This window comes from Panthera tigris, chromosome D1 (genome assembly GCF_018350195.1).
Source record: "Panthera tigris isolate Pti1 chromosome D1, P.tigris_Pti1_mat1.1, whole genome shotgun sequence".
Lineage (NCBI taxonomy): Eukaryota > Metazoa > Chordata > Mammalia > Carnivora > Felidae > Panthera > Panthera tigris.
The window spans coordinates 87,455,248-87,474,477 of NC_056669.1; the positions used below are offsets into that span (position 1 = coordinate 87,455,248).

Consider the following 19,230-nt stretch of genomic DNA (forward strand, 5'->3'; position numbering starts at 1 on the left):
GTTTATACCAATTGCATTGTGGGAAAAATGTTTTTTTTTTTTTTTTGCTGCCGGATTTTTATTTCCAAGAAACCAAGGTGGTGATAAGGGGGCTTTGAAGGACAATGGTTATTGAGAATGATTAGATTCCCATTTTACAGATTAACAGAGAGGTCAGAATAAAATTATAAGCCCTGCAAGAAAGGAGGCCTCAGGAAACCTGAGGCTGATGGAGCCGTAATGAGTTAATCCACTTAGACCTCATGCATAATGGGCAGTAGGATAAATTTATAATTATCAGCATTTTCACTCTTTTAAAATGCTATCACACATTCTCCTCTGGCTTCCCCCACCCGAGACAGAGCCATTTTCACAGACTGGTGAATAAGCTGCATTCTTCTGGCTTTTAACAAACACCACACAGTGCTGTCTGTACCACCCCCCAAATTAAGTCAGGCTTCTTATAACACAGCTGCAGCTACTGGCTGCCTGCCTTCCTGGAGGCCAGCGCAACTTCCGACTTGGCAGGGCGGGCTCTGGTTTTCACGGACCCTTCCAGCCCCGAATACCACCACACCCCTGGGACGGTGAGCCCGGCACCCAACGAGAAGACGAGAAGACGACACAGACTCCCATCTGCATCGGAAAAGGCATGAGGACAGCCGTCCTCGTGACCTCGCTTTCGTGGAGAAGTAAACGGTCCAGAAACGCGGCAGGCTCTGTGCTGGGCACACAGTAGGTTCACAGTATGCGGTGGCACCAGTCAGGGCCAAGCACAGCATCTGTAGCTTCTGAGTAGCGTGGAAACACTTGCGGCAAGTCCTTTTCCGTCAGTGCTCTCGCCACGTGTTTTTGGCGGCTGTTACTCCTTGAGCAGCGCAAGGGGCTTGTCCTCCCTCAAGCACTGGGCCAAGGGCTCCCTGCAGATGAGGGACCCGAGGCTCAGAAATAAGGGAAGCTGCCCAACGTCACACTGCTGTGTCACAGCCAAGACCTAGACCCCGGTCAGCCTGACTTTATTCTCGCTCTGTTCAGAAACTTCGAGGGGCCCAGACCCGGTGGAAGAGACAAGACAAAGGTAGGGTTGGAGATACGGTGCTTGCAACAAACAAAGCAAACAGGAGGCCCAGGGAGGCGGTGGGCATCTTCCGATTATACCTCCGGCAACTATAAAATCTATCCCCGGCACACCCCCACAACCCCTCTCCGGTGATTTTTCTTCCTCCATTAGCCTTGATAAATTACAAGGCCCCACGGCAGGGACTGTTTCTTCCTCTCAGCTTTGTTTGGAGCATTGTCCTAGCAAGGCTCAAATAAAGGGCCATTATTAATGGTGACAATAATGCGATACTGTTTTCTCAAGGGCCTCCGCAAGGGCTTGCCAGACCAACGCCATGCTCCTTCCTGCCGGCTTTCACGGGTGGTTTTCACCTGTGAACCCGCCGCAGCCGGGGTGGGGGCTGCTACCCAGCACTGCCCTCCACCTGGTGTTGCCTACACTCCATCTCTTTAGCTTCTCAAGGGCCCTCTGAGTATCGGACAGGGGAAACAGGGCCCAATACAGCACCTCAGAGGGCCTGCAGAAGACGAACAAGGCAGCCACGGGGACAAAACGGCCAAGGAGATAATGCGCCCCAGCTTTGTTTTGAACGGAGCTCACTTGCAGCCCAGGGCTGGGGGAGAAAGAGCTCTGGGCACTGGTTCAGCATCAGGAGTGCTTTGAGGGCGGCTCTGGTTTTCATTAGGCACTCTGGGCCTGTGGAAGCTGTGACAGGCTACGGGTTCATCTCTTGAGAAACGCTGCTTGTGATGAACGAGGGGACTCAGAAGGAAGCCAGAGTGTGCTTGGGCTCATGTGCAGGGGGCCATGTGCGCAAGTGTCTGCACGGGAGCCAGGCGCATCCTTCACTTTCCCGAGCTTTGGGCTCTGGCTAGAAATTCCTTAATAAAGGCTCAGTGGGGGGAGTAAAAGTCTTCTTTGGCAACAAAAGCAATCATCAGGATGGAGCAGGGTGGATGTGGAGGGGAGGTGGGGTTTCAACCCTGAGTTCTTTTGCAGGTTCGCAGCTTTTAATTAGCACATCTCTGGGGACAGAGTCCTCACCTCTACCCCCACGCTTATAAACGGCAGGTCTGCTCTTGCTTTACTTTTACTGTCACCCGTGATGGGCCCAGGTAACCAAAGGAGCTCTTTCTCGAGCCTCTCATACAGATGGCTGACCAGTTCTGAGAGAGGCTACAACAGCAGGCAGATGCAGAATGCACCTGTATGGGTCTGGCGGACTCCCATCATGCACCAGGAGATAATGAGCTCTGCTCTGGACAGAGCTCACAGCCAGGCCCAATGGGGAAACAAAGACCAGGAGCCCAGACCTGCCCCCAGGAGCTCTTTCCTCCAAGTCCAAAGTGCAAGAGCATGGTCAGAAACTAGAGGCACGTGGGACGCACACAATACCACCACCCTGCACCACCCCTGCCCTCCTGCTGACAACTGCTGGGGACGTTGTGATCTGGGGACTTGGAAGGGAGAATATGAAAGCCCTTGCTAACAAGGGGGTCGTGGGGGTGCTGTGCTCCCAGGTAGCTCTCCTTTCCTCACTGACATCTTTATGGAATCTGCCTTTTGACCGGCTTTGCTCTACAAGATCAATGGTCTGACAGAGAAAGTTTCCACCATCTTCTCTGAGGGAAGCACCTAGGCCTTACCAGTCTTCTCCAGCAGGACCAAAAGGGAGTATCAGCCCCATCAGAAAGGTCTCCAAGCCCTCCTGATCTTTTAGCAGCAGCTTGGAGAGGAGCACTGGATGGGGAGCACAATGGGCACGGAGCCACAGGCTAGGATTCTAACCTGGACTCTCCCACGGTACTTTTTTTTTTTTTTTTTTTTTTTTTTTAGCTGTCTCAGTCTTGATTTCTTCCTCTGTGAAACAAGAACTTCCATTTATGCCACCTCCATGATTAAATGGTAGCACGTCAGGAGCACACGTGGACCAGGGCTCTTTCCCCAGCACTGTGGACAGGAAGAGGCAAGATCCGAGGTCTGGATACATCTCTGCATTATGCTGGTGAAGCTAGTGGACTGGTGCCCTTGGAAATCATACTCAATAACCCTAATCTATGGGATTTTGCCCAGCTACTCTAGGGGAGATCTTTCAAACTCGTTCAGAAAATCATCTTGTTTGACATTTCACTGCCAACGGTTAGTTGGGTGGGTCACTTTTTCTGCCTCTTTTGGTTTTCCACCTGATGCTGATCAAAGAAACCAAACAGAGCCTCAAAGCGAACAGCCAGCTACCACGCTCTCCCTGAATAGGACCCGTGGTGGATGTCATGGACTGGCCCTTTGGGACACGGAACTGCTGGAAGTGTGTCCCAGGACTCTTGCCCTGGTTCCTTCATCCCTAGAATAAGGTGCTTGGCTTTGCTTTCCTGTAAATGTTCTTCTAGCCTGAGATTTCATAATCCTTCCATCTTTCAACGTCCTTCGTCACCAGAAGTGGGGGACTGTAATCCAGCGCAAAAGGTCACAAATGAGGAGATACACATTGCAGAGCCAGCTTCTTCCACAGATAACTCAGCACTCCACCAAAGTGAAAGCACTTACTTTCTTATGACTCAGTTGCTTTATCTAAGGACAAAGGAAAAGGCAATCAGGCCTATCCTTCTGAACGGAGACGTAGGGATAAAGGAAGGAACAGAAGCCGATGCAACCAGTTTCAGAGGCAGGTCTTTTACAGTCCTTAAAACCTGAGCAGTATAAATGGCCCACACATTCACTTTCCGCTCTCCTCTCTAGCAGAAAGAGGAGGGGTCTGGGGAAAGGCTGCACCAGCATTTCTACAGTCTACAAAGTCTCCAAGGTCTCCAAGCAGACCTAGCAGCAAAAGGAAAATGCCCTTTTTTGAGCAAGGAGGAGAGAGCACTGATCAGGAGGTGCTGAGGCCTGGGATGGAGTCCCACCTCTACCATGAATTCATCATACAACTCTGAAAGACGTCACATCCCTGCCTGAGCCCATTTCCTCATCTGGGAGCTTGACCTAGCCTACTGGAGTGTTCCCTTCTAGCTGACACCGTGTGCTCCTTCTATCAAGCAGGAAAACAGTAGTGTGTCTTGTTATTTCTGAGCAAAGGCCCTAATTGTTCTCTACAGCATGAACTCCTCTATCTAAAAACCACAACCTCTGCGTCCCTCCCTCCCCCTGCCACCCCCTTCCTCCAAGATCCGCAAGACTGTTACAGAATATTCATTTATTTTTCTTCAGTGCTTGGGCTGAAGACTCTGATGACTAAGCCATTGAATTTTAATATGCTACTGTGCTCCCCAGAGGATTCCTTCATTTCCCAGCTCCCACCTCCCCTGCCCCCTGCGCCCTCTGTGGACATGTGGTAGTCGTTAGGAACAGTTTGATGAAGTTGAGGTTTGCAGAGTAGAGAGACGGGGGAGGGCTGGTGGTGAGGCATGATAAACGGACACAACAGGCCAGAGAGCCACTCAAAAAATAAACATAAAGCTCCTTTTGAGTGAGCCCACTAAAAACAGACTCCAAAAAACCTTCCCCCCCTCCCTGTGTGTGTGTGTGTGTGTGTGTGTGTGTATGTGTATGGGGGGGGTAGGAGAGGGGAGTTCTCCCCATGTAAATGAACACTGCTCAGAGAAAGAAACAATTCTCTTTACTGGCAGCAAGCAGAAGAGCACATCGGGGCGCCGCCAGCCATATGTCACGAATGCTGAGTCCTCCAAAGCCGAGGCTGGCCATCCAACTCTCGGGCCCTCAGGACCGCCAGCCAATGCTGGCAGAATTCCACGAAGGAACCTGGGTCACCACGTCCCTGGCCAAGAACACCCCATTGGAGCTCAGTCTTGCTGACAGTCCCAGAGGACTGCCTTCAATTCCCTTTCCTGGATCCCAATCCCAGCCTCTTGCCCATCCCAGTGGCCTCACTCTGTCTCCCACAGTCTACATTTCCATCCATGCAGTTAAAAAACCTGAGCTCTGAGCTCTGAACACAAACTGGGTAGCACTCACACCAAAAGAACCACTGTGAATGTGCAGAGGCACAGGAACGATTTTGTGGTTGTAAGAAAAGCAACATTTTTTTTTTTTAGAGATGCGTATTACAGCAGAAGGGATAAAATGATGCACGGGATGGGATGACGCTTTCAAATACTAAAACAAACACAAGGTCAAACACAGGTGAATGGGGCAAAATCACAGTAACTGCTGAGTCTGGGGAATGGGTATGTCGGAGTTCTTCGCACAACTCTTTCCACTTGTCTGTTATGTTCGAAAATATTCATAATAAAGAACAAAACAATCTTAAGGTGCCAGACTTCCATTGGTAACAATTTCACTTGCAACCCAAGTTTCTTCACAAGTCTGTGAGCTGGGAGCGTTATAGGAATCGCCTCAGTGCAGAGAAGCACAGCATCTCACAAGCTGTTGGTGATTTCACTTGTTTGTTACCCAGGAGCTTGGGCAACCGGATGCTACCTAAGAAGGAAGTATCGGTGTTCTTATGCTTTCCAGGAGGCCACTGGAGACTCCGCTGGTTAAATCACCTTCCCTGCTGGGGTTTTTATTTGGGGTATCTCCCCAAGGATCTCTTAGGCACACTCTTCAGAGGCGCTGTAAGATGGCTAAGAAAATTGAGTTTACTTCTCTCCCATGACCTCACAATTGTAAATGATACACGGCTGTCTGTAAAACATACCCCCCAACTCATTTTTTAAAAAAAGTTACTGACTGAATTTTCCTCTTGCACACGTGAGAGCTCAAGCAAACAAGTTCACACGACCACAGCAGAGAGATACTCTGCGCTGCTTCTGGAACGAGAAACAAGAGGCGGAGGCGCCATCACGCCCTGCCCGGGAGGACGCCGCGCGCCAGCTGCGGAACGCCGTTCCCCGGACAACCCACCGCGGCAGCCCGGAACCGGAAGGCCTGGGCTGGAGTCCTGCTCCGCCACCGGCCCAAACCTCGGGCGGCTCCCTGAAGCCTCCCGCACCTCGTCCACCTCATGTGCAGAGCAGGGTTACCACCAAGCGCCTTGAAGGGCACCAGAAGGCTGCCCCAGGGTGGGCAAGCTGCCCCGATGGTTTCCTAGGGCCGCTGTAACAAGATGCCACAGACGGGGCGGCTTCAAAGAACAGAAGTGTATTATCTTACACTTCCGGAGACTGCAGGCCCGAGATCAAGGTGTGAGCAGGGCCGCCCTTTCTCCGGGTAGAATCCTCTCTTCCTTCTCTCCAGTAGTGGCTGCCAATCCTTGGCACTCCTTGGCCTAGAGACGCGGCCCTCCAATCTCGGCCTCCGCTGTCACATGGTGCTCCGTGTTCAAACTTCCTTCTTCTGAGAGGGATGCTGCTCCTGTTGGACTAGAGGCCCACCCTACTCTATTAGGACCTTGGCCCACTTGACTAATTACATCAGCAGCCACCCTGTTTCCCAGTAACGTCACATCCTGGGGTACCGGGGGCTAGAATTTCAACACATCTTTTGGAGGACACAGCTCGGCCGTGACACACTCTTGCAGGCTTATCGGAGTGGTGGCTGCCCTCTGTGCCTCCTGTCAATCTGTGGCTGAGGGGAGGAAACTGCCCACCAGGCCCGTTCGGTGGTTAATATACTGGAGAAGTGCCCACGGTGACAGGAACAGCTTCTTCTCTTGCGGTTTTTCCTAAAAGGGGGATTGGTTTTATGAAAAATGCTGTGGTTTTCATCAGGAAGTGCCCCTAGCTAGAGCCCGCGGGACGGAGCGTTGCTCCAGCGGCAGTTAAACTGAGAGAAATTCTTGGCTTTGTCAGGAAGGGCAGATTTGCTGTGGGCCACAGAGGATGTGCTTGTATGGTTTTGTACAATACTCCTTGGGCCACCTATTTGCAACAGCACCTAAGTCTGGATGATAGAAGAAACGAAGAAAAAAGAAGCGGGGGACTGAGTCCCTATCCTTCCATGTTCTTCCCTAGAGGTTGGTTAAGTTTTTACGGTCAAAGTTTCAGATAGTAAATATTTTATGCTTTGGCGGCCATCTGGTCTCTGTCACAACTACCCAACTTTGTCATTATGTCCTGAAAGCAGCCATAGGCAATACATAAACAAATGGGCGTGGCTGTGTTCTAATGAAACTTTACAGACACTGAAATCTGAACTCCATAGAAATTGTATGCACCATTAAACATTATTTGCCTTTTATGGCTTTTCAACTGTTTCGGATGTAAAAAACATTCTTAGGGGGCAGGATGCATCCCATGGCCTCAGCTTGCCGACCCCTGACCTTCACGCTGCCAGGTATCAGAAGTTGCGTGTTCTCCTGCAGCACACTACTGCTGTCCTACGACCTGGTTCTTCAATACAACTTTACACTTCATAGCATGTTTTCAGAGGATCATGTGACCTGATCCTCTTATCAACCTTACTGGTGGCACGCTAGACATTATCCCCATCTTACAGATGAGAAAACAGAGACTCCATCAAGTCCAATGCTCGGTTAGCGAGTGGTAAAGCCAGACTGAAATGTACGTCTTCTGACTCCTTGTCTGGCACCCCAGCTAATACTCCACATCACCCAAATGGACTCCAAGCCAGCTACCCGCCACAGATATACCTATGCGTCCACAACTCCCTGACTCAGCATTTGTCATCTTCCCGCTCACTTTTTAAGGAATTCTGCCACAACTGGGGTGTTGGTGCAGAGCGGAGGACTCTCCTCTAGAATCCCAGCTTCCTGACCAAGAAGACCAGGTGTAACGCTGACCTCAGAGAAAGATGGACGTCGAGCAGTTCTCACTGCACCTGCTGTACCCACGCACAGTAAGGAACAGAGTCTGGGGCCCAACCAATTAGCTCCTGATGCATCTAATCGGCTACACCTTTGAAGACAGTGTTCTTTCTTCATCTATGTCAGGAGTTGACAACAAGATGCTTATGGCGTCAGGCATGCAAGATGAATGAATGAAGTTTGGGGGGGGGGTGGAGGCCTACAGCAAATTGGAGAACATCTGCTACATCTAAAGGGGGCAGATGCTACTCAGCTTTAGCCAACTGTTGCCAGATCAGGAAATCCCTGAATTTTAAATGATAGCATAAGAATTTTTTTGAAAGAAGTAACAGGTCCAAAGATACCCACAGGTCACTGTGTGAAGCCTTGGCCCTGAAGCCTGTCTCTAAACTTTAGGCAGGTGATTCCACCTTGTAGTATACAGAGTTGACTCTCTTTCCTGAAAACACTCATTATGGCAGCCAGAGGTGTGGGTGGGTGGGTTTTTGGAGAGGAGACAAGGAAACAAGCAGCCACATGACCCTGAATAGAGCAGTACAAGGGGGAAAAAAAAAGGCTTGGTGTTTGGAAGTAGATGAACACTGTATTATTCAACACAGGTTCAGCCTGGGGCAGAAATAGAAAATAAGTCCTTGCCATGTCCCTATTCAGACTAAATTGAACTTGATGGTATCCTGTCACAAGACACCTTTGATGGAAATGAAGATGATAATCACTGATGCCATCCAGCATGGTGATTGATAATGTTCTCTCTTCCAAATCTCAACAGTGTCCTTGAATCCCAGCAAGGTGCCTGGCTTGGGCCCAACATTCAGACTCTGGATCCAGAGGAAGGAGCCCTAGGCTCAGTGGGTACCCCTGCTCCCAGTTTACACCCCGTAAATACTTATAACTTGCCTTTTGCACCATGACCCATTATATGCTCCTTGATGGAGAACCATGTTGTGCTCGTCCTTGAAACCCTGGCATCCTCTGTGCCAAAGCTCAGCAGAGGATTCGACCGGCTAATGCAATACTGTGTGTGGTACCCAGCAGGCCTCAATGTTTGCTGAGCCAGCACGGGGAAATCAGCACTTATGGAACATCCATGCACCAGGTGCTTCATCCCACTTGATGTTTGTAATAAAACCAGGAGGCACTGTTATTATTCCCCTTGTACAGATAAAACAAAACTTTTAAAAACCAACTCTAGCAGTTTAAGCAACTTCCTTAAGATAAAAAATATGATGAGAAGTCAAGCTAGGATTTGAACGCAGGTCTGACCCCAAACTCCACGCTTTCACTGGGATGTGAGGAACGCTTGCAGTACGGCCCCGAGGACACTCCTCCAAGGGCCACTGAGCTCGTGCAGCAAGCATGTCCTTTGAGGAAGGGAGCTACCAAGAGGAGCAGTGGGGAAGGCAAAGAAATGATGGCAGTTGACTGGTTCAGTTCCTTCTTGGGTCTGCCGTGGACTGAACAGGGGCCAGGGGCTGCTTCAAGGAGCTACCTGTCACCTGGGGAGCTTGAGTGGAACATGACACAGAGTTAGTTCCCATATTACATGCCTTCTAAATCTTCCTACCTCCAAAGATGCATTCTGAATTCATGCTCTGGAGTCAGGAAGACCCAGTGGCCTCACGACTTCCCGTTGACTTTAGATGACTGTTCCCTCATCTGTAACCGAAGGTGTTTGGCTTTTTTTTTTTTTTTTGAATTTTTTATTTTACAGAGAGAGAGAGTGAGAGAGAGTGTGAGTGGGGGAAAGCGGCCGGGGGGGGGGGGGGGGAGAGAGAGAGAGAGAGAGAGAGAGAGAGAGAGAGAGAGAGAGAGAATCTTAAGCAGGCTCCACACTCAGTGTAGATCCTGACCCTATGACCCTGGGATCACGACCTGAGCCAAAATCAAGAGTCAGATGCTCAACCAACTGAGCCACCCAGGCGTCCCTGGAACTGAAGGTGGTAGGGCACCCGCACCTCCTTGGGTTGCTGGGAGGATGAAATAAAATAGTGACTGTAAAGTGCTTAGCACAGTGCTTGGCATACAATCAGAATTCAATACAATGTTGGCAGTGGTTTGTTTGTTTGTTGGAACCTTTAATTTTGAAATACTTATAGATTCAAAGGAAGCAGCAAAAACTGTACAGAAAGGTCCTGTGTATCCTTCACCCAATTCCTGTAGATGGTTACATCTTATATAACTATATAGTATGACAGCAAAACTAGGAAATGGACATTGGAATAATGCGTAGGTATAGTTCTATGCCATTTTATCACATGTGCCTGTGGTTTATTTTTATTTTTATTTTTTTAATGTTTATTTTTTAATTTTTTTTAATGTTTATTAATTTTTTGAGAGAGAGATTGACAGAGTGTGAGCAGGGGAAGGGCAGAGACAGAGAGAGGAAGACACAGAATCTGAAGCAGGCTCCGGGCTCTGAGCTGTCAGCACAGAGCCCGACGCAGGGCTCAAACCCACGAACTGTGAGATCATGACCCGAGCCGAAGTCAGACGCTCAACCAACTGAGCCACCCAGGTGCCCCTAATGTTTGTTTATTTTTGAGAGAGACAGAGAGAGAGAGACAGAGTGCAAGCGAGGGAAGGACAGAGAGAGAGAAAGACACAGAACCTAAAGCAGGTTCCCGGCTCCGAGCTGTCAACACAGAGCCCAACACGGGACTCGAACACACAGATGGTGAGATCAGGACCTAAGCCGAAGTTGGATGCTTACCTGACTGAGCCACCGAGGTGCCCCTGTGGTGTATTTTTAGGATTAAAACCATTTTATAATTTATAACTATCATGAGAGGCAGTACAGAGCCGTGGTAAAGTGTGCAGCTTCTAATTCCAGGCTGTCTGGGTTCTACAGCCCATTACCGGCTGTGGGAGCTTCAGCAAGGTACTTAACTGCTCTGTGCCCTAGTCCCCTTATCTGTAAAAGGGGGACAACAATAATAGAACTTCTCTGGCAGGACTATTAGGATTGAATAATTTAATACGTGTAAAGTGCTTAAATAGTCCTAGGTATGCACTCAAGAAAACACTGCATGAATTGTAGCTATTATTATGTTCACAGTTTTTATTCTTCCTGGGAGTCAGGAAGGGAGAGGAGAGAATAATTTCAGGCTGACTCTATCTGTCGTGGAGCTCAGACCTCTCTTCTCCTTTGGTCAGAATGCTTTACAGAAGTGAGCCAAGGAAATACCAGGCATCCACTTTTGTTGCTGTTTTGTTTTGGAATAAACTCTTGTTGCACTCTGGAGGAAACTCAGACAGTCTAGGCTTGAGCCTGCTTTTGGAAGGCTCAGGGCCTCTGTTGTGGAACCTTGCTGTTTTGGAAGAACAGGGGCAGAGCTAGCTGGCTGGCTCTGCTGGCCTCACTCCCTCACATAGGCCAGCGCTTGACCCCAGATAACAGTATCCCAGAACGCTCATGCTTTCTCTGGAAGACTCCTCTATCCATCTGAATGGTGGCCTCCTGGATGGACTTCCCGGCGGAGCAAAATTAGCAAACCTCAGAGGAGGTGGATGAAAAAGGAACCCATCGTCACGATGGGCCCATGGGAGAAGAACCAATGAAGTCTGGCTTCTGAGTTCCTAAGACCGTACATCCCCTTATGCAGCAGCGTCGGAGCAACGATGTAGCTAAGAGGAAGGAAATCAGACACCGGCAGCTAGCTGCATGGAGGGCATCACCCCCCAAAACAGGCTGTTGCTATGGGAGAAGGGATAACAATCATTGTGCTAACAGGTACCATGTATTAAGCACTTACTTTGTCTTAGACAAACTCAATTGTCAGACCAACTTTAAGATGTGGTAACACCACCCCATCCTACAGCAAAAGAATAGAAGGTGGGAGAGGTCGTCACAGCTAATAAGCCGCAGAGCCAGGATTGGAACCCAGGCTCAGGCACTCCCACATTGGGGCTCTTAGCTGCCGGGCTGTAGTCCCTGCCCCACGAGCACAGTCCCTGTAGGCTGGGCTCTCATTTTGTTCTTTATTAATGTCATGACACATGCGGTTGGCTCAGTTCTGGTTGCAGCCCTTCTAGTATGGTCTTATGCATCCCTGCGTTAGGTAGTGGATTGGAATGGCTTCTTTATATCAACAAAACCTAGCACATGTCAGCTGGAGAACATTAAAAATAAAAGACAGGTTTTTGTTTGTTTTATTTTCTGGCTTTTTTTTTTTTTGGTCAAGCAGGTCTCACTGTGTTTCATTTGGAAGGTAAAAGGTCAGACCAGTGGAGTTGCAGAACCCCACTGAAATGGGATCCTACTAGATACATGGGTCAGGCTGCATTGGCTCGCCCTGGCACGATACTGGGCAAATGCACCTTGAAAATCCCGGGTGCGTTACGGCCCTGGAAACATCTCCTGCTTTCCCACTTCCAGCCTGCTCTGGTCCTCAGTCAGAGGCTGCGAGTCATTCCAGACAATGTGGGGGGATGACGTCAGCAGGGAGAACTGGACCAGCGGCCTTGACCGTCTGACTCCTGCCTGGGGCCCCAGTCCTGGGGCTGCTGAGCCTCACAGAGGGGACGGACTCCGGGCGGTGATGAGTCACCTGAGCAACATGCGGGCCAGGCCGGCTCGAGATCCCTCATTCCACTGCCTGAGCCTTGAGCGTCAGCGAACTAAACAAACCGTGGGGGCCGAATACGCCACACGCTGATGCCCTCACCTCAAAACCCAACCGGAAAATCAGATTCCATCATTTGGAATCTATTTAGCTTGGATCCATGACAGCGTTCCTTACTCAAGACCTGAGTCGGAACAGGGCTGGAACCCACAGGCTAAGGCTCCGCTAAGGAGCGTCAGACTTGCAGGCGTGGTCCGCCTTGCCCTCTTGGAGTCAGGGCTGTAACCTATGGCAAATGGAAAGCTGGTGGACACCCGCCCGACCCCCCCCCCAAAAAAAAAAAAAAAAAAAGTTCCATCCTGCCTGCTGTGGAAACAGCACACACTTGACTTTCTCCAGAGCCGTTTAGTTAAGGGGAAACCGTGGGGACCATGGCTTGCCACAAGCTTCCCCTGAATATCGGCCGTTTTCCTTCGGTTCTGCCCTAAGAAGGGGCTAAAACAGCAACATGATCTTTGACTTCCGGTCTAGAAATAGCTGTGGAGGACACAGGCACCAACTGCAGCTCCGAAGTCCAGAAGTCACCCCCACATCTGTGGGTGCTAGCTCTGTGCCTCCTTTTCATATCATTTCTCATCGGCTGTCACTAAGCTGGTATGGCCAGTTTTCCCTGGGCTGACGGGTCTAGTTAAGGATGGTTGTTAATTATGCGCAGCATATGCTAAGGAATAATAATACGTGCCGCCACCCTTTCGTGTCAAGAACACCAAAACCTGCAACCCCGGAATTCCCTGTTGGGGGAGCCACATGCGCTACTCCTATCGGGTCAGCTGTGGTCTTCTTCACAGGCGAGCGAAGCAACGGCCGGAGAAGGTGATGCACTGTCCCGCCAGAGGTATCACAGGGGGACACCGCTGGCCGGGGGAGAGAGGAGACGCTCTAGTCCTCAAAGGAGGGTCGCTATCAAATACTTGAGCAGAGACGTTTCGTATTTAATCCAGCTGCGTGTTGAGCTTACAGAAAACACAAGTGGCATTTGGGCCATGCCAATGCGGGAGGGCTGTGGAGTAACAACTCAGGGGTCGAGGCCTCGGCCTCAGAGGGGGGACTTCTGGATCACAGCGAAAGCTCTCGCATGGGAAGAATGACATGTCCACATAGGAGGGAAAAACATTCGACGTCAAAGCCACGTCAAAAATCCTGACTTGGTGTGACTGACAATTCCCCAGACCACACTGCTGAAGGGTCCTGACCAATTTAGAAGTTTTAAAAAGCATTTAAAATAGACCTTCCTGCTCCCCAAAACTTAATCAGTTATTCTTGGCTGCAAATAAAACCAACGCTGGTACTTACTTACAGCTATATTTCATATTCCAGTTACTATTCTTAAGGGAAAATATTAATACATAAAATCCTTCTTGGCTATATATTCCATGTGGAAAGAATATAGGGCAACAGGATTCCTACACACACACACACACACACACACACACACACACACACACTCCACAGCCCAAGCCTGCCATTTCATCTGCTTTATTGGCATACACATCTGGATTATATAAATTTCAAGTATGGTTTTCAACATTAGTACCGCTTAGGGTTACAACACTTGACAAATCTCAAATGCCAGGATGTCAAATCAAATTAGCTTGACCAGCCACAGGAGCAAAGGGGTGAGTGGGATGTACAGTCCGAGGGCTGTAATAATAAACAAAAGCTTGCAGAGGACCCATTGTTTCTGGCTTGGTTGGCACAGAGGTTTCAGGAGTGACCTAGCGAACTCTCAAATCCAGGATAAGGGGGATGTGCCACTCCACGTTCCCATTCCTTATGAGAACAGTCTAAGGAAGCGAGCAGTGAGGCTCGTGGGGGTCTGGTAATTCATCCCGATTCCCACGGTGCAGCATTGTGAGGACACTCACATTCTCAAACGATTCTTGTCAAAGCAAATTCTGCTGCTGGGCAGTTTTGTGGATTAGTGCTATCCCCAAAGACACAAAGTATATAAAAAATATGTTTCAGGGTGAATCTATCACCTTCGATCTTTCATACCGCTTGAATCTAATACTACTTGATCTAGCTGTAACAACTAGATCAGGGGCTGGCTCAGGAGATGCTCGATTGGCTGAGAATGTGTGTTTAAGGGCTTAAAGGGAACTGCTTGAACGCACAACCCCAGTTAATCCCGGGTCTCATAAAGGGCATCTCCAAAATTTTAAATTTTACCTTTACTACTCAAGTTCAAGTCTTACCCCCGACAGAGGCATCTTCTGGCGGGTCATGTGACAGTGGGTTGGTAAGACACTGAGTATTTTATGATCAAATCCAAAAGCGGCTACAAAAAAGTTACCCAATACTTTTTTTTTGCCAAATACTTAAAAATACTTGGAATTAAAATCCTGCCATTTTCTTTTATTTAAAAATTTTTTAATATTTATTTTATTTTTTTGAGAGAGAGAAACAGAAACAGTGTGAGAGGGGGAGGGGCAGAGAGAGAGGGAGACACAGAATCCGAAGCAGGCTCCAGGCTCCGAGCTGTCGGCACAGAGCTGGACGCGGGGCTCAAACTCACAAACTGCAAGATCATGACCTGAGCCAAAGTCTGATGCTCAACTGACTGAGCCACCCAGGCGCTCCAATCCTACCATTTTCTAACTGTCTATTGAAAAATTACAGATTCTCCTTTCTTAATATTCACATATCACTTATTATAAATTCTTTTAAGATAATTAGATTTCTCCAGTGTTTTTACCTAGCCCCTAGCAATGCTAATAGATGTTACATGGAAAAAAAAAAACCAAAAAGGGTTCATGGTGAATCACATTTGGGGACTACTGGGTTCAACAGTGTTACGTTTGTTTCTTTCTGCGGGACTTATCAAGAACCTTGAATATGCAAATGCGTATCATAAAATGCCAAGAAGGAAAGACAGCGTAATACATTGCCAAACGTATTTGGCCATGGAACCTTTTTTCTGTGGTGCATTTTTACATGACCAGCATTCTGAGAATCATTTTGGGGATTAGTTGATACTCAAGTCCTCTACTTCATAATCACCATCCTAAATTCACAGAGGGGGAAACCAACGCAGTCCAAAGTGCTGGCTTCCAGACTGAGGGAATGGCTGAGTGTCACCAGCTCCCGTGGGCACACAATGGACAGAATCACAGAATCATGGCCTCCCACTGGCTCCCCACAGCACCTTGTAGGGTCTGAGCTTGTCAGTAACACACTTAACTGCCTGCCAGGTCTCCCGGATGTCCAACACTTTGGTGGTGGGAGTGGACGCTGCACGGGTCCGTTTGTGAACACGAAATCATGGCACACACAAAGCTGTGTGCTGGCATTTCCAAGTGGGAGACTCAACGCCAACTTGGAAACACTTCGGAGACGTGCTCCAAGTTAGGCTACCACCAGAGACGGGTTGGGGAGATGCCCAATGATCCTGGCCACTCTGGACGTGCAGAGGGCTCCAAAGACCACGGCGAAACTCTAGGGTGGTCTAATGTTTGATGACTTGTGAAAGACACACATGGAAATGCAGCTCTTATGCGTATGGCTGAGGGAGGTGGGAGAGGATGCCTGTGTGTAGAGATCCTGTTCTCTTCCTTGTGTTCTGACAGTCACCGGGGAAAACTAAACAGAAACCAGATATCGTCCTCTTACTTCAAAATGAAACCTGAAAAAAATGCACAAACCACCTACTTAATGTGGTAGAACGAGCATACTGAGGCCATTTTACTCATCAGCATTAGCACCGTCATTTCCTGCGAGTGCACTCCTGCCATGTGCTTTGCATGTGTTCTGTAATTCAATCTCCACTCCGACCCTCTAAGAGTCGACTATTTTATCCCATTTTACAGATGAGGCAATAAGGCCAGAACAGTCAAAGGTCCGGAGACAGAAGCAAAGTCAGGATCTGAACCCAGGTCTACCTCGTGTCAGAGCCTGAGCTTCCCCAACCCACCCAACCCAACAAACATTTAGGAATCCTTACTTTGTACTATGTACTGTGGGGGCTAAATGGAGCTGATGGGGATTCTGCTGTCAAGAAGAAATAAGATGTTAAGATGAAAGGCCTGACGCATGGAGAGGCAAACCCCAGAAGGCACTAGCAAACATTCATAGAGCAAATGCCTTCTACACCCAGTCACTAGTCTAAGCGTTATTTATAAATAAACCCATTTGATCCTCACGAGGATCCTATGCGGTAGGTACTATTATCCCCATTGTACAGATTAGGACACTGAGTCACAAAATCGGTTAGAAACTTGCCCCAGGTCACGCAAGCAGAAAGGATGGAGCCAGGATGGGGCTCTGGGACGTCGTGCAGGCTTGACTGCTATCCTAGACATCGTGGCAAAGGAAGGTGAGTCTGGAGTCAGGTGAGTCAGGCTAAGTTCCTGGGCTGTGTCTCCCGCCTGTGGGGCTGGTCTGCCTCCAGCGTACAGGTCAGAGAGGAGAGCGTCACCCAGTTCTCACTGTGCCCGTGCAAAATGCCCTCTGCAGAGGCTTTCAGACACTCAGCACCTTCCTAGCTCCAACAGCTGCCCGGTGCCCCTCTCCCCTTCTCATTGTCATTTTAGAAAGGCACAGCTCTATAATCTGTTGGCAGTGATTGTTTTCCCAGCCCAGGTCTGGGAGGCTCGATAGCTGTCCTAAGCCTTTTGACCTCAGAGCCCGTTACTAACTTAACAGGCATGTCTAGTGGGATCTGCCTACAGATAATGGTCCATCAACCCTTACGGACTAGACTATATTAAGCCCTCGAGAATAATGGACAATTTAAGCACCTACTATTCAGCCAGATACTAAAGGGGTTACTTTAAGTCATCACTTCTAATCCTTACAACCACCCTGTTTTATAGAAGTTAAGTAACTCACCCAAGGGTGAGCCTGTAATGGGAGGAGGCAGAATGCTACGTGAAGAGCTGGAGAACTCAAAATCCCTGGGTGCTTTCCTCGACACCAACTGCTCTTCCTAAGACATGCATATCATTAAAGAGAGTATAATGAAGAAAACGGGAAATGCCCTAATTGTGATATGGATAAAGCAAAAAAAGGGAGGCTGTTCCAAGCCAGGAGGAGGTAGCATTTGGAGGGGGCGCAGCTGCTTTCTAAGGGGGAGCCTGGGACATAATGTGACCAACAGCTAATGGCACTCCAGGAACGAGAACCTCCGCCCAAAGCCACAGTCTCAGCAATGCCTGACATCCAGCAAAGTCCTTTCTGGACCTGGAGTGTGTACCTCCTCCCGCACACAGCTTCAGACATCCCTTTAGCAAATACCAAGTATCCAGCAAGCATTCTCTAAGCCCTTCTTATGGAAACAGCTGATGCTGGTTCCACCCAGGCTGGCTCTCAAATCTGTGTCTGCCCTTTGGTGTGGAGGTCACTCCCTCTGGTAGCCTGGCTCCCAGCTCTGCACTGGCTTGAAACCACCTCAAGTTCCCCTTTTAGCACAGCCACTCACACCCAAGCTGTGGATCTGTTCTGGCTTCTACCAAAGTCCAAGGTGTGGCCCCAATATGTGCATCCAATGTCATTCTTCCCAACCACTTACAAGAGCCTGTGTACCTCCCCTGTCGAGACAATCCTGTGACCATCACCAATGCTGTGCCAACCATGCTTTGTGGCCACGTGGGTTCCAGAGGCAAACAATGGGTTTTCTTCAGAAAACCTAGATGATTCCTAAGAGCCATTTTCCACAATGAAGGTGCACCGCCTAGCTCTAGCATATTGACAGCTTACTCTCCTGAAATCATTATTAATGGATACAGGCTACCTCCCAGGAGGGAGTCAAGTCTCAAAGTCCACTTTCCAGCTCTTGGAACTCCCGGTCTCTTCTCTCATTCCAATGTTACACTTTTTATAGGCATTCAAAAAGTTATCCTAAAGTAATCACTTAGACCATTGCAAATATTTTGCTACAGATGAAATTCATGCCAGTGTTGGTAAATCAGAGAAAGAAGCTGTAAACCAAAATGCCCAGGCACAGGTGATGAATTATGTAAATTCATTATACAGAACATCCCATATAATGAAATACTTTGCAAGACATTAAAAATGAAAATGTAGAAGACCTACGCTACTGACTTGGAATGATGTTTATAAAGTATTGAATGAACAGATGATAAAAGAGTATGAAAGTGAGAATCACATTTCTAAGTGAGAATCACATTTCTGTTAAAAAAAAAAATTAAAAAAACCCCAAAACCTCTACATGTGCATTAACTTCTTAAAGGCACTCTCCAAATGGTGAGATTATAAGTGACTTTATTTATGGATCATCAAATAGAAGCACATTAATTTTTAAGTTTGTCTACATTGAACATATTAGTTATAAAAAAATTTAAAAAAACTTTTCATTTGATTGGAGAGGCAGTATGTGTCCATTTAGCAAGTGTAAAAATGTATATTGCAGGGGGAAAAAAACCCCAACATCCCATAAACCCAAGCTTCAAAGTTTCAAATCTACCAGGGGCACCTGCATGGCTCAGTCAAACGTCCGACTTTGGCTCAGGTCGTGATCTCACGGTTCGTGAGTTCGAGCCCCATGTTGGGCTCTGTGCTGACAGCTTAGAGCCTGGAGCCTGCTTCAGGATCCTGTGCTTTCCTCTCGCTCTGTCCCTCCCCCACTCACACTCTGTCTCTCAAAAAATAAATAAACATTAAAAATAATTTTTTTTTAAATTTCAAATCCACCACAGGCAAATAGTAGTAATTTAAGGGCATAGATCAAGATGGAAAATGGTCATTAAATACCCTCTAAGCCAGCTTAGAGGGTATCCTCACAAGGTGGCTCCAGAGGACACTATTTTTTGTAGGTGGTCTTTCAACACCAAAACATTTCTCCGAGAATGAGGAGAAGGTGCTGCCAGAAAACTTAGTCCCAGGGGTCAAGA

General features: G+C 48.4%; 1 protein-coding gene across 1 annotated transcript in view; it reads right to left on the bottom strand.

Moving 5' to 3' along the window:
* The window catches only part of ABTB2 (ankyrin repeat and BTB domain containing 2), a 173,832-nt gene that overhangs the window by 91,285 nt on the left and 63,317 nt on the right, over window positions 1–19,230 (bottom strand). The window lies entirely within an intron of this gene.